Below are 13039 nucleotides of genomic sequence, written 5' to 3'. Positions count from 1 at the left end.
TAATTAAATATGATGCCTTATTTACATAGGTTTTAAACTAACTTCCCATTAACTATTTAATTATATATAAATTTAAACCCCTTTCAATTTAATAATAATAAAACTAACTTATTATTGATTTAATAATTATTTAAATCTGTAACTTTAACTTATTTATTTATTTAATATATTACCTAGTTTTATTTGATAATTAACTAACTTCCAATTAACTAACTAAATATTTTACTTAAATATATGTGATTAATTCCCATTGATTAATTTTTAATTAAATATAGTTATGCTCTCATATCCCTGTCCCTTAGTCCAGTGCTACTAGCCGTTTCTTAGTCAAATATAGTCGTTAGCCAGTCTAGCCTACCAGTTCAACATAGCCGTTGCCTGGTCAAATATAGTCATTGGATGTTCTGCTCTAACTATTTAACATGCAGCCTAGCTCTGATTCTTCAACTTTTCCTAATGATGAACCACACTGGTTGGCTCGAAACGCGTGGACAAATGAAATATCATGTGATTTAGGCCAAAAAACTTTTTCTCATAAACTTGATATGGATCATAGAAGACTCAATTCAACAATTATGTAATCATTATAAGCTCACTTTCTAATTTCTCTTAGATAATTGGGATGTATCCTTATAACTTATAACAACTTACCATTTTAATTTTTGTTCAATTTTAATGTATGGCTAGGCCATTCTAAACTTAAAATTTATATAAAATTATAATTATAAATTAAAATAAAAATAGCAATAAATTTTAAAATAATTAATTTTAATAATTCTATATATTTTGTTATTTTATTAATTATATTAATAAACCTAAATTAATATTATTTTTATTTTTAAATATCTTATTTTACACATATTTACATTTATATCAAAATGATATTAAATAATAAAATATAATAATCCGTCTCCAATAACCCCGAATCTTATCTCCACTCTGCATGGATTTGCTCGAATGATTCTTGAAAATTTATATGTACATATATATATCTGAATGGGAAAAAGGAAAACACATATATCAACTTAATATATATCCTCAAATATATTATTGCAAAATCATATTTAAATAAGCAAAATATATATTTTTTATAAATTGATTAATTGTGATTTAAAATTATGAATAAATATTTTTGAAATCTATTCAATCTCATTAAAACCAATTCATATTTATCATTAAAATTTTTCAATTTTCTTTTTTTTTGACATTTATAGTAGAGATTGTATTGCACCATGTGATATATAACAATATAGAATAGATAATTAGAGTTACGTCGATGCAATGCACCATGTGTGGTCTAGTTGTGTTGTAACGTAAGGATACACGTAAGGATACAGAGCGCGCACTACTTTAACAATTATATTAGATAGCGCCTTCTCCATACTTCGCTTGTCTCACTTTGTCTATTTGCTGGCACACTAAGTAGCCTCACATCCATTGCCAGTCGCCATGTGATTATACCCGGAGAGATTTGCGGAAAATAAATGAGGGACGTAACCACCTCTGTCTTCACACATTATCATCACAAATCACAGAAATAAATCATAACTAGTTGCCAGATTCCTAGTTGATATTTCGACCAGGAATTTCCAATTTTGGGCGTGCGTAAACACGTTTGGATGTCGATGTCTGTATTTCAACCATTGACTTCAATTGGATCGCATCGCAGAATCACATACTGCGGAAGGAAAAAATGGAACATTATTATGTTGGTGCGATTTGATCGCATCGCGAAATCACATTTGGCGGAACACAAAAAAATGGAGCGCACTCACATTAGTGCGATCTGCGATATGCAATAATTATTGCATCGCAAAAACATATCGCAATGCAAAAGAAGGGGCATAACGTGCGCACTGCGATACTTGCGATTTGCGATATGCGATCTGATCGCATCGCAAAGAAAAAATAAACTGACTGTTTTTGCTGAGGTAAAATATCCCGCTGCTGTTCAGTTGTCACTACAGTTGAAATTACAATTTCAACACTCCCCTTTAATTTCAACTGTTGGGTTATCAATCATACCCAGACGTTTCCTTAAAAACTCAAAACTTTTCTGGTCCAAAGGCTTAGTCAGAATATCCGCAACCTGCTCCTGAGTCCTGCAATGTTTTAAGACAATTTCTCCATTGTTCACCAATTCTCTGATGTAATGGAACCTTGTATCAATGTGTTTCGTTCGATTATGAAACACAAAATTCTTGGACAACGCAATAGCTGAACTATTGTCGCAAAAAATCATTGTTGTTGTTGCCTGCTCTTGGCATAGACTTCTTAGCATTCTTCTCATCCAAACTGCTTGACACGCTGCTACTGTAGCTGCCACGTATTCTGCCTCTGCTGTAGACAACGCCACAATTGGCTGTTTCTTGGAAGCCCATGAAATGGATCCTGAACCCATGTGAAAACATAACCGGAAGTGCTTTTCCGATCATCTCCATTTCCAGCCTAATCGCTATCAGTATATCCAACTAAATCTGAACTTTCTGAAAAAGTATACAAAATGCCAAATCTTTTTGTACCTTTGACATATCTCAGAATTCTTTTTGCTGCTTGCCAATGTGCTTCTTTTGGCCTCTCCATGAATCTGGAAATTAAACTAACAGCAAAAATTATGTCTGGCATAGTTGCAGTTAAATACATAAGGCTGCCAACTATGCTCTTGTACACGCTAGGATCAAAATCCTTGCTGCTGTCCTCTTTGCTGAGTTTTAATCCCATTACTGTGGGAGTGATTGCTGCCTTGCTGTCCTGCATGTTAAATCTGCTCAACACTTCATTTACATATTTTTCTTGCGAAATAAAAATTCCATTTTCATTTTGATCTACTTCTATTCCTAAGAAGTATCTCAACAAACCCATGTCAGTCATCTCAAATTCTTTTTTCATGACTGATTTGAAATTTTTAATGAGGTAGTCATCATTCCATGTAAAAATCACATCATCAACATACAACACTACAATTAAAATTTTACCATCCTTTTCTTTGATGTAGACTGTGGGTTCTCCCTCACATTTGTCGAATTCATTTTCCAGTAGATAGGAGTCTATCCTACTGTACCACGCTCTTGGCGCTTGCTTAAGCCCATAAAGAGCTTTCTTCAATCTGCATACTTTGTGCTCTTGGCCTTTCTTCTCATAGCCTGGAGGTTGTTCAATGTAAACATCTTCCATTAACACTCTATTCAATAATGTTGACTTCACGTCCATTTGGTAAACTTTCCACTTGTTTTGTGCTGCTATGGACAACACTGCTCTCATGGTTTCCATTCTTGCAACCGTTGCGAAAGTCTCCTCATAATCTCTCCCATACTGCTGCTTGTACCCTTTGACAACCAACCTTGCCTTGTGTCTTTCAATTTTGCCTTCAACATTGCACTTGGTCTTATAGACCCATTTGACTCCAATAACTTCTTTACCTTTTGGTAGCTCAACCAAATCCCATGTCTTGTTTCTTTCTATGGCATTCATCTCCTCATCCATAGCTTCTATCCATTTCTTATCTTTAATAGCATCTTCGAAATGAATAGGGTCATCAACATGACAATACAAAGCAAATAAGGAATTCATTCCTTCATCATAAATGTCACTTAGATTTCTAAACTTCTTACCTCTTTCATTTGGTGTGCAAGTGCTTGAAGATGCACTTAAATCTCCTCCTTGTGGTGTGCTTGGAGAAGCACTCTCATTTCTCCTTAAGGGTGTCGCTTGCTGTCCTTGTATTGGCACTGTTGTTTGGGGATGTGTTTCAGCCATTTCCTCATCATCTTCATCATGAGGCAAACAATTTTTAACATTAACTGTTTTCTCTATACTTCCATCCCAGGCTTCCTCCTCAATAAATTGAACATCTCTGCTCACAAAAAACTTCTTGGTAGATGGGATATACAACTTGTAAGCTTTGGATTCCTCACTGTATCCAATGAAAATACATTTCTCCCCTTTGCTGTCCAACTTCCTCCTTAGCTGATCTGGAATGTGTGCATACGCCACACAACCAAAAAGTTTCATGTGGGTGACTCCTTCCTTTCTCCCACTCCATGCTTCTTCCGGCACTTTGTTCATGACTGCTTTTGTAGGACACCTATTCAAAATATATACTGCACAATGTACAGCTTCAGCCCAATAATCATTTGGCAAATGCTTTGCCTTCAACATGCTCCTCGCCATATCCATGATGGTCCTATTCTTTCTTTCAGCAACTCCATTTTGTTGTGGGGTGTACCTAGCTGTAAACTGCTTGTGAATTCCATTTTCTCTACAAAACTGTAGGAATTCTTTGGAGACATACTCACCTCCTCTGTCAGTTCTCAAAACTTTGATGCGTAGCCCACTTTGATTTTCTACAAGTGCTTTGAAACTTCGAAATTTTTCAAACACTTCACTTTTGTTCTTCAAGAAATAAGCCCAAGTCTTTCTAGTAAAATCATCAATAAAAGTTAATACATAAAGGCTGCCTGCTAATAAAGGCTGCCTGCTAATGATGGAGTTTGCATCGGTCCACATAAATCTAAGTGGACAATCTCTAAGGGTGCTTTTTCCCTTATATTTTTCCCGCTTGGAAAACTTTCTCTGTGTTGTTTCCCCAATATGCAACTTTCACAAAGGCTGTCAGGCTTCTCTATCAATGGTAATCCTCTTACCATTCTTTTTCTGCTCAGCAAGTTAAGACATCCAAAGTTGAGATGTCAAAATCTCAAGTGCCACAACCAATTTTCATCCTTTGGTTGGCTTTGGAAAGCATCTTGGGTAACTGCTGCAATTACTTTTTTATTTTTCAATTCTGCTCTTATTCTGAGAGGGAACACCTTGTTCCTCGTCATTTTTACTTCAGAAATGCATCGCTTGCTGGGTGCTCTATCCATGATGGTGCATACATCATTCTCAAAGAAAAAATTGTAACCTTTTTGAACAAGCTGTCCAATACTCAAGAGGTTACATCTCATTCCAGGAACATAATAGACATCTGCTATGGTTTTCTTTTTACCTTTCTTTGTAAATATTTTTACTTCTCATTTTCCCATAACAGAAATTTTACTATCAGTCCCAAGTGCGACTTGTGACTGCACACTTTGATCTAAAACAGAAAACAAAGCTATGTTTCCTGTCATATGGTTGCTGCAACTGGAGTCTAGAAACCATATGTCTTCACTGTTTGTTTAAGCCATGTTACAAGCTAAAAGGACATTATCTTGGCTGATATTTTCTCTAGTGATATTTGCACTAGATCTATTACTCATATCATGCTGCTTCTTCCTACATTCATTGGCATAATGCCCATATTTTTTACAGTAATAACAGTGGACATTGGATTTTTCATACCTTTGTCCTTGAGCATGATGTTCTCCACTTTGTTGGCTGCTGCCTTGGCCTTGGTTCTGATTTGGATTGCTGCCTCTTCCTTGAGCATTTGCTGGACTATTTCTTCCACCTTTGTTTTGGCTTCTGGCTTTTCCTCTCTTGTTTCCTCTGCCTTGACCTCTTCCTCTTCCAAAAGACATCTGGGTCTTGAAGGCTTGCTCTAGAGATGAGTTTTCATTTCTACTCAACCTCTGCTTATGTGTTATCAGTGATGCATGAAGCTCATCAACTGAGAAATTTGTGAGATCCATTGTCTCTTCTATGGTGGTGACAATCACATGGAACTTTGAGGGTAGGCACCTCAATAGTTTCTCCACAATCCTCCTTTCTTCAAGAACTTCTCCATGAGTCCTTATTTGTGTGACCAGACCAATCACATGTGTGAAGAATGAGTCAATACTATCTGACTCCTTCATGCACAGGTTCTCAAAATCTCTCCTTAGCAACTGTAGTTTTGCTATCTTCACTTTCTCCATGCCTTGATAGGCTGTCTTGAGAGTTTGCCATGCTTCTTTGGATGTCTTGGCTGCTGCTATCATTGGAAACACACTCTGGTCCACTGTTTGAAACAAAAATACAAGGGCCTTTGAATCCTTCTTCTTGTAGCTCTTCAACAGATCTTTCTCTCGCCGAGTTAAACTGTTAAACTCATTTTCATCTGCTGGTTCTTCAAACCCATATTCAACAAGTTCCCATAAATCTTGTGAGGAAAACAGGGCTCTCATGGTTATTGCCCAGTAATAATAGTTTTTCCCATTAAACGGTGGGAGCTGGGTATTAAACATACCCATGCTAGTGCTTGTGCTGGCCATTCCTTGCATTCTTGACTTGATTCTTTTGCTGAGTCTTCACGCTGCTGGAGAAGTTGCTTCAGCAAGAGACCTTCCTTCAGCTTCTTTGATACCTTCAAAGAGCCTGAACCAGCTCCGATACCACTGTTGGGAATTTTTCTGCTAAAATTCCAAAAACAAAAATAATGAACAAAGAAACAATGCTCTGTTTCCTCCACGGGATCTTTAACACAGCGGAAACTTAAAAAAATTATTTACAGCTGACAGAGTTTTCACACACCACAGATTTCTATTCATTAATAAAACCCGCTGTTAAAAAATATGGTTCTTCCTCTCTCACAGAGGGATTACACCAGGAACACTTCAGTTCCAGTTTCCAATAAACACTCACTGTCTCTCTTGAGAAATACTCTGTCTCAGCTTTATAAATTAACACACTGTTGTGAAGAATTACATACAGATTTTTCTCACGCTGCTACGTTCTATTTTTTTTTACTTCGCACTGTTGTACATTACAATTCTCTTCGTCAACACAAAAAAACATTACATATATATGACAACAACAAAAAAAACTTACATCCGTTTTCACTTGCCATGCTGCTGTAAAAATAAAAAAAACAATAAAATTAAATGGTTTTACCAACCTTTACTTGTGCCCATACTCCCGCTGAAATAAAATTAAAATCTTTACCAAAACTTACCAACCCACAGTAAATTACATTTACTGTTTTACTGACAGAACTAGCGGTAAAGAAACTTTTACTTCACGTCACATTCATTTGCTGCTGGCATGTACTTCAACCATTGACTTCAATTGGATCGCATCGCAGAATCACATACTGCGGAAGGAAAAAATGGAACATTATTATGTTGGTGCGATTTGTGATTTGCGATTTGATCGCATCACGAAATCGCATTTGGCGGAACACAAAAAAAATGGAGCGCACACACATTAGTGCAATCTGCGATATGCAATAATTATCGCATCGCAAAAACATATCGCAATGCAAAATAAGGGGCATAACGTGCACAAGGCGATACTTGCGATCTGCGATCTGATCGCATCATAGGGAAAAAAGAAACTGACTGTTTTTGCTAAGGTAAAATATCTCGCTGCTGTTCAGCTGTCACTATAGTTGAAATTACAATTTCAACAGTACAAATGATGTATATATTGTATATGTTTCTTTTTCAGCGGGATGCCCTTCCCCACCCGAGAAAAATCTAGGTTCGCTTCTCTCCATACGTGTATTGCTGGCACACTGAAAAACCTCACATCCACAGCCAGTCGTCATGCGATTATACACAGTGTGATTTAGGGAAGATCTTCAATGGAATCATTCCATAAGGGATTGTATTCGTATTTATATATTTCTCCTTACCTCAGTTCCATTACCCTCAATCCACTTCTCCTGTTTATTTTTTTGGGAAAGCGAGAATTCTTAAAAGCAGTGATGGCCGGATCGTTGTCGTCTATATTTTCTTCACTGGGGGCTGCTTTCCATGGATTCACTTCCCCAATTTGGAAGAATGTTAGATCCTCCTCTGCCACTTTTCACCACTGCAAAACTTCTACTCATCCCAACGTTTTTGAGAACCGCTTAGCAACTGATCTGCAGCATTTGAATTTCTCAGATGTGGAATTTTCGTATCCAAGTGTGCGATGGCTACAGCAAGCCGTGGATGTCATCTGTTTGTCTGCGTATTCCCGTGCAGAGCAGATCTTTCCCCACCACATTCGCCAGGTTCTTGATTTACGTAAAGATTGTAGTAAGTGGGTAAACAAGTATCTGGAGGACACAATCAGTCTTCTCGATATATGCAACGTCGTAAGGAATCGGATCGCTAGAATCGTCCATTGCCAACAGATCCTTCAGATAGCAATCCACTGCTTAGAAGGGGCAAAGAATCCGAGTGAGATTCAATTATGGAGAGCGCGGAGAGCCCTGGACAACTGCCTGAGTTTGATCGACATTACGGCAGAGGAGAGAGCGGAATTAAAGAAATGCATGAAGTCGTTGTTGAAGCGAATGGGAGACCGATCAGCTGCCCCGGTATCAGATGCGAGCTCCAGCAGTGTGGGTGAATTTGTGGGAGTAATGAATTCGTGCAAGGCGAAAGCTGTGTTCGTGTGCGGCGCAGCTGTGGCGGCGTTATCGTTTGAACCCACGAAACGATTGTTCCCATTTCTTGCAAATAAATACATGGGTCACTCCGGATCTTGGCCGTCGGCTTTCCTGAATGCGCAATTCGGGATGAAGGAAGAGATGGGGAAAGGGGAGTCGAAGCGCCGCGCCTCTGCGTTATTAGTAGAAGTGAGCATGGCAGACGAAGCTGACCGGAGATTGTACGGTCTTCTTGATCAATTTGTGAAGAGTAAATCGTTCCCTCTCACCAAGGATGATAAATTGGAGTTAAGGCAAAGTATCGTAGGGTTGACGAAAAGCAGCGATGATTAGAAAAATGTGATGGTTTCCTTTGACAAACAAATGAGTGAGATGATGAGTATAATCACCTGCAGAATGACATTGTTGGACATGCTCACTTACCAATCACTGTAACAAGAAGCAGGATTGCTTCCAGTATGAGGTTAGAGTTAATATATACGACACTGCAGTGTTGCAGACATAGCGGAGGGAAGTTCTCTAAGCAATTCGTGTAAAAGTTTGGCCTTCAAAGCCCTTTCAAAAACACAAAAGGCTCGGAATCGAAGTGGTCAAATAAAAATATTATTTTTATTTTTATGTATAATATTCATATACATTATGATCGTTGGTGGAGTGAGGTACTGTAATTATGATTGAATTGATGTAATTAATTTTCATAATCCTGATCTTTGTAATGGTTGATTAATGTTGATGGAGATTATAAACAACAATCATCATATTTATAAAACTAGCAATTGTCTCAAATGGTGCAAAAAGAGGCCCGTAGATTTGTTAATTTGGAAAAATTGTATAAGAAAAGTATTTATAGATATGTATGCCATATGTTTTGCATTTTCGAAAGTAGCAAGGTCAATTTTTGAAGATGAAAAGTCATGCATCAGATCTCACCTTTAATTGAAACTAACTATTATCCATGCCCCAATTGAAAACTATAAAAATTATATTTATGTTTTGTTTTAATGTTTATACATTTTATTTTAAAATAAAGCTATTGTTTGGTAGTGTTATAAATTATTTTATTTTATGTAAAATAATGTACCCGTTCATTCTCTCTTTTTTTTTCACCTTTTAACTTTCATCATAGAAAGTCAAGTTTATATTATAATAAATATAAAATATATTTAAAAAAAATCATTTAAATATTATTCTTTAAAAAAAATTGACCAAACCTTTACCAATTTTATTATTGTTATAATAATTAGCTAACTAACATAATTTATAATTATTATTTAAGTTGTATAGTAATAATATATTTAAATACGCTTTGGTTATTATTTAAATATAAATCCATAAACAATAATATATTTAAATATGTTTTGGTTATTGTTTAAATATAAATCCTTAAACTCAGTGTAACACCACTATTCTATAATACAGCATGTGATGTCTAACCTAATTATACCAATGTGCACAAGCACAAATTCAACAAGATTCGTTTATGGCATTGAAAAAATTATTAAACGAGCAGAAATTTTATAAGTGTTTCAACAAAGAAAAAAAAAAACCTAAACTAATCCATTATCATGTGCTTTGCAAATCTAATTACCAAATTATTAAATCAATAGAAAATTTGAATGTAAATTCTATGCCAAGGAGAGTAAATATAAATTATTATACCATAACTTAAAAAAAAAAAACAAAAAAAAACAAACAAACAAACAAACAAACAAACAAAACAAACAAACAAACAAACACAAAAAGTAAAAAAAACAAAACAACAACAACACATAACCTAAATAGTGTTTTTTAAGATTTTTGAGCATAAAATTCATGCCACAGAAATTAAATACAAAATTATTAAACCAACAGAAATTTGTGGAGAGAGTTTGAGATGTTGTGTCAAAGAATTTAAAGAAACCTTGATAGAGAATTAATGGTCATTATATTAATTACATGTTCAAGATTGACAACTTTATACATTTTTCAGTGGGGGAGAAGAATCCCCGCTGAAGAATCATAATACATCATATGTCGCCGAAGCGAGCAGATTCATCATACAATATTTATCGCCGAAGCGAGCAGAATCATACGTCATCAGAATACGTCATCATCAAACACATTACATCATTATCAAACACACATTACGTCATCATCGAAATGCTGCAGCAGCATCGCGCATCCCGCAGGACTCGAACATGATTGGGGGGTGCGAAAGCCAACCGCCCCAACCAACATATCATGCACGTGAAGTGCATTGACAACTTTATACATTAGATGAATATTGTTAGGCCAACTTGTTCTAGTAAATTTTTTTGTTAATTAATTGTGAAATGAATATTGTTAAAGATTTTAATATTAATAGACAGATGAATATTGTTAAAAATTATTAATATTATTAATAATTCTTTACTCAAAGTAAAAAAATTAATTAGATAGACTCATTTAAAAAATAGAGTGAAGAAAATATTTTTTTGTTTTTTTTTATTTTTTTAAAATAATATTTAATATAAAAAAACTGGATATAGAAGAGGATGAGGAGGCAACTATCCCTCCACCAGATCCTGATGATGTTCCTAATGAGGAAGAAGCCACGACAACAACCCCCATAGCAAACAACCAGACTCACACATCGCCAGGACCTGAGAAATCAGCAGCACAGGATCCAATGGACTCTTTGCCAGGGAAAATACCAGATACAGAGGACAGCAGTGGAGCCAAAAGACAGCATTCTCCAGATCACTCAGATTCAGATAAGGACAATTCTTGCCCATCGGATCCTGTGCTGCTGATTTCTCAGGGCTTGGCAACGTGTGAGTCTGATTGTTTGCTATGGGGGTGGTTGCCGTGGCTTCTTCCTCATTAGGAACATCATCAGGATCTAGTGGAGGGATAGTTGCCTCCTCATCCTCTTCTATATCCAGTTTTTTTTTTTTTTTTTTTAAATAAAAAAACAAAAAAAAAAATTTCTTCACTCTAGTTTTTAAAAGAGTCTATCTAATTAATTTTTTTATTTGAGTAAAGAATTATTAATAATATTAATAATTTTTAACAATATTCATCTGTCTATTAATATTAAAATATTTAACAATATTCATTTCACAATTAATTAACAAAAAATTTTACTAGAACAAGTTGGCCTAACAATATTCATCTAATGTATAAAGTTGTCAATCTTGAACATGTAATTAATATAATGACCATTAATTCTCTATCAAGGTTTCTTTAAATTCTTTGACACAACATCTCAAACTCTCTCCACAAATTTTTGTTGGTTTAATAATTTTGTATTTAATCCCTGTGGCATGAAGTTTATGCTCAACAATCTTAAAAAACACTATTTAGGTTTTTTTTGTTTTTTTGTTTTTTTTTTTGTTTTGTTTTTTTTTTGTTTTTTTTTCCTTAAGTTATGATCTAATAATTTTATATTTACTCTCCTTGGCATGGAATTTACATTCAAATTTTCTATTGATTTAATAATTTGGTAATTAGATTTGCAAAGCACATGATAATAATTTTTTCAATGCCATAAACGAATCTTGTTGAATTTGTGCTTGTGCACATTGGTATAATTAGGTTAGACATCACATGCTATATTATAGAATAGTGATGTTACACTGAGTTTATGGATTTATATTTAAACAATAACCAAAACATATTTAAATATATTATTGTTTATGGATTTATATTTAAATAATAACCAAAGCGTATTTAAATATATTATTGCTATACAACTTAAATAATAATTATAAATTATGTTAGTTAGCTAATTATTATAATAATAATAAAATTGGTAAAGGTTTGGTCAAATTTTTTTAAAGAATAATATTTAAATGATTTTTTTTTAAATATATTTTATATATATATATTTTTAAATGTTTATTTTATATTTATATAAACTTGACTTTCTATGATGAAAGTTAAAAGGTGAAAAAAGAAGAGAGGATGAACGGGTACATTATTTTACATAAAATAAAATAATTTATAACACTACCAAACAATAGCTTTATTTTAAAATAAATATGTATAAACATTAAAACAAAACATAAATATAATTTGTATAGTTTTCAATTGGGGCATGGATAATAGTTAGTTACAATTAAAAGTGAGATCTGATGTATGACTTTTCATCTTCAAAAATTGACCTTGCTAATTTCGAAAATGCAACTTCAAAAATTGACCTTGCTACTTTCCAAATTGCAAAACATATGGCATACATATCTATAAATACTTTTCTTATACAGTTTTTCCAAATTAACAAATCTACATCCTCTTTTTGCACCATTTAGGACAATTGCTAGTTTTATAAATATGATGATTGTTGTTTATAATCTACATCAACATTAATCAACCATTACAAAGATCAGGATTATGAAAATTAATTACATCAATTCAATCATAATTACAGTACCTCACTCCACCAACGATAATGTATATGAATATTATACATAAAATAAAAATAATAATTTTATTTGACCACTTTGATTCCAAGCCTTTTGTGTTTTTGAAAGGGCTCTGAAGGCCAAACTTTTACATGAATTGCTTAGAAAACTTCCCTCCGCTATGTCTACAACACTGCAGTGTCGTATACATTAACTCTAACCTCATATTGGAAGCAGTCCTGCTCCTTGTTACAGTGATTGGTAAGTGAGCATGTCCAACAGTGTCATTCTGCAGGTGATTATACTCCTCATCATCTCACTCATCTGTTTGTCAAAGGAAACCATCACATTTTTCAAATCATCGCTGCTTTTCTTCAACCCTACGATACTTTGCCCTAAC

The sequence above is a fragment of the Pinus tabuliformis genome, chromosome 1_1 (genome assembly GCF_031772625.1).
Source record: "Pinus tabuliformis cultivar Carrire ecotype Pingquan chromosome 1_1, CPIR1, whole genome shotgun sequence".
NCBI lineage: Eukaryota > Viridiplantae > Streptophyta > Pinopsida > Pinales > Pinaceae > Pinus > Pinus tabuliformis.
Note: the sequence above shows the minus strand (reverse complement) of the source record.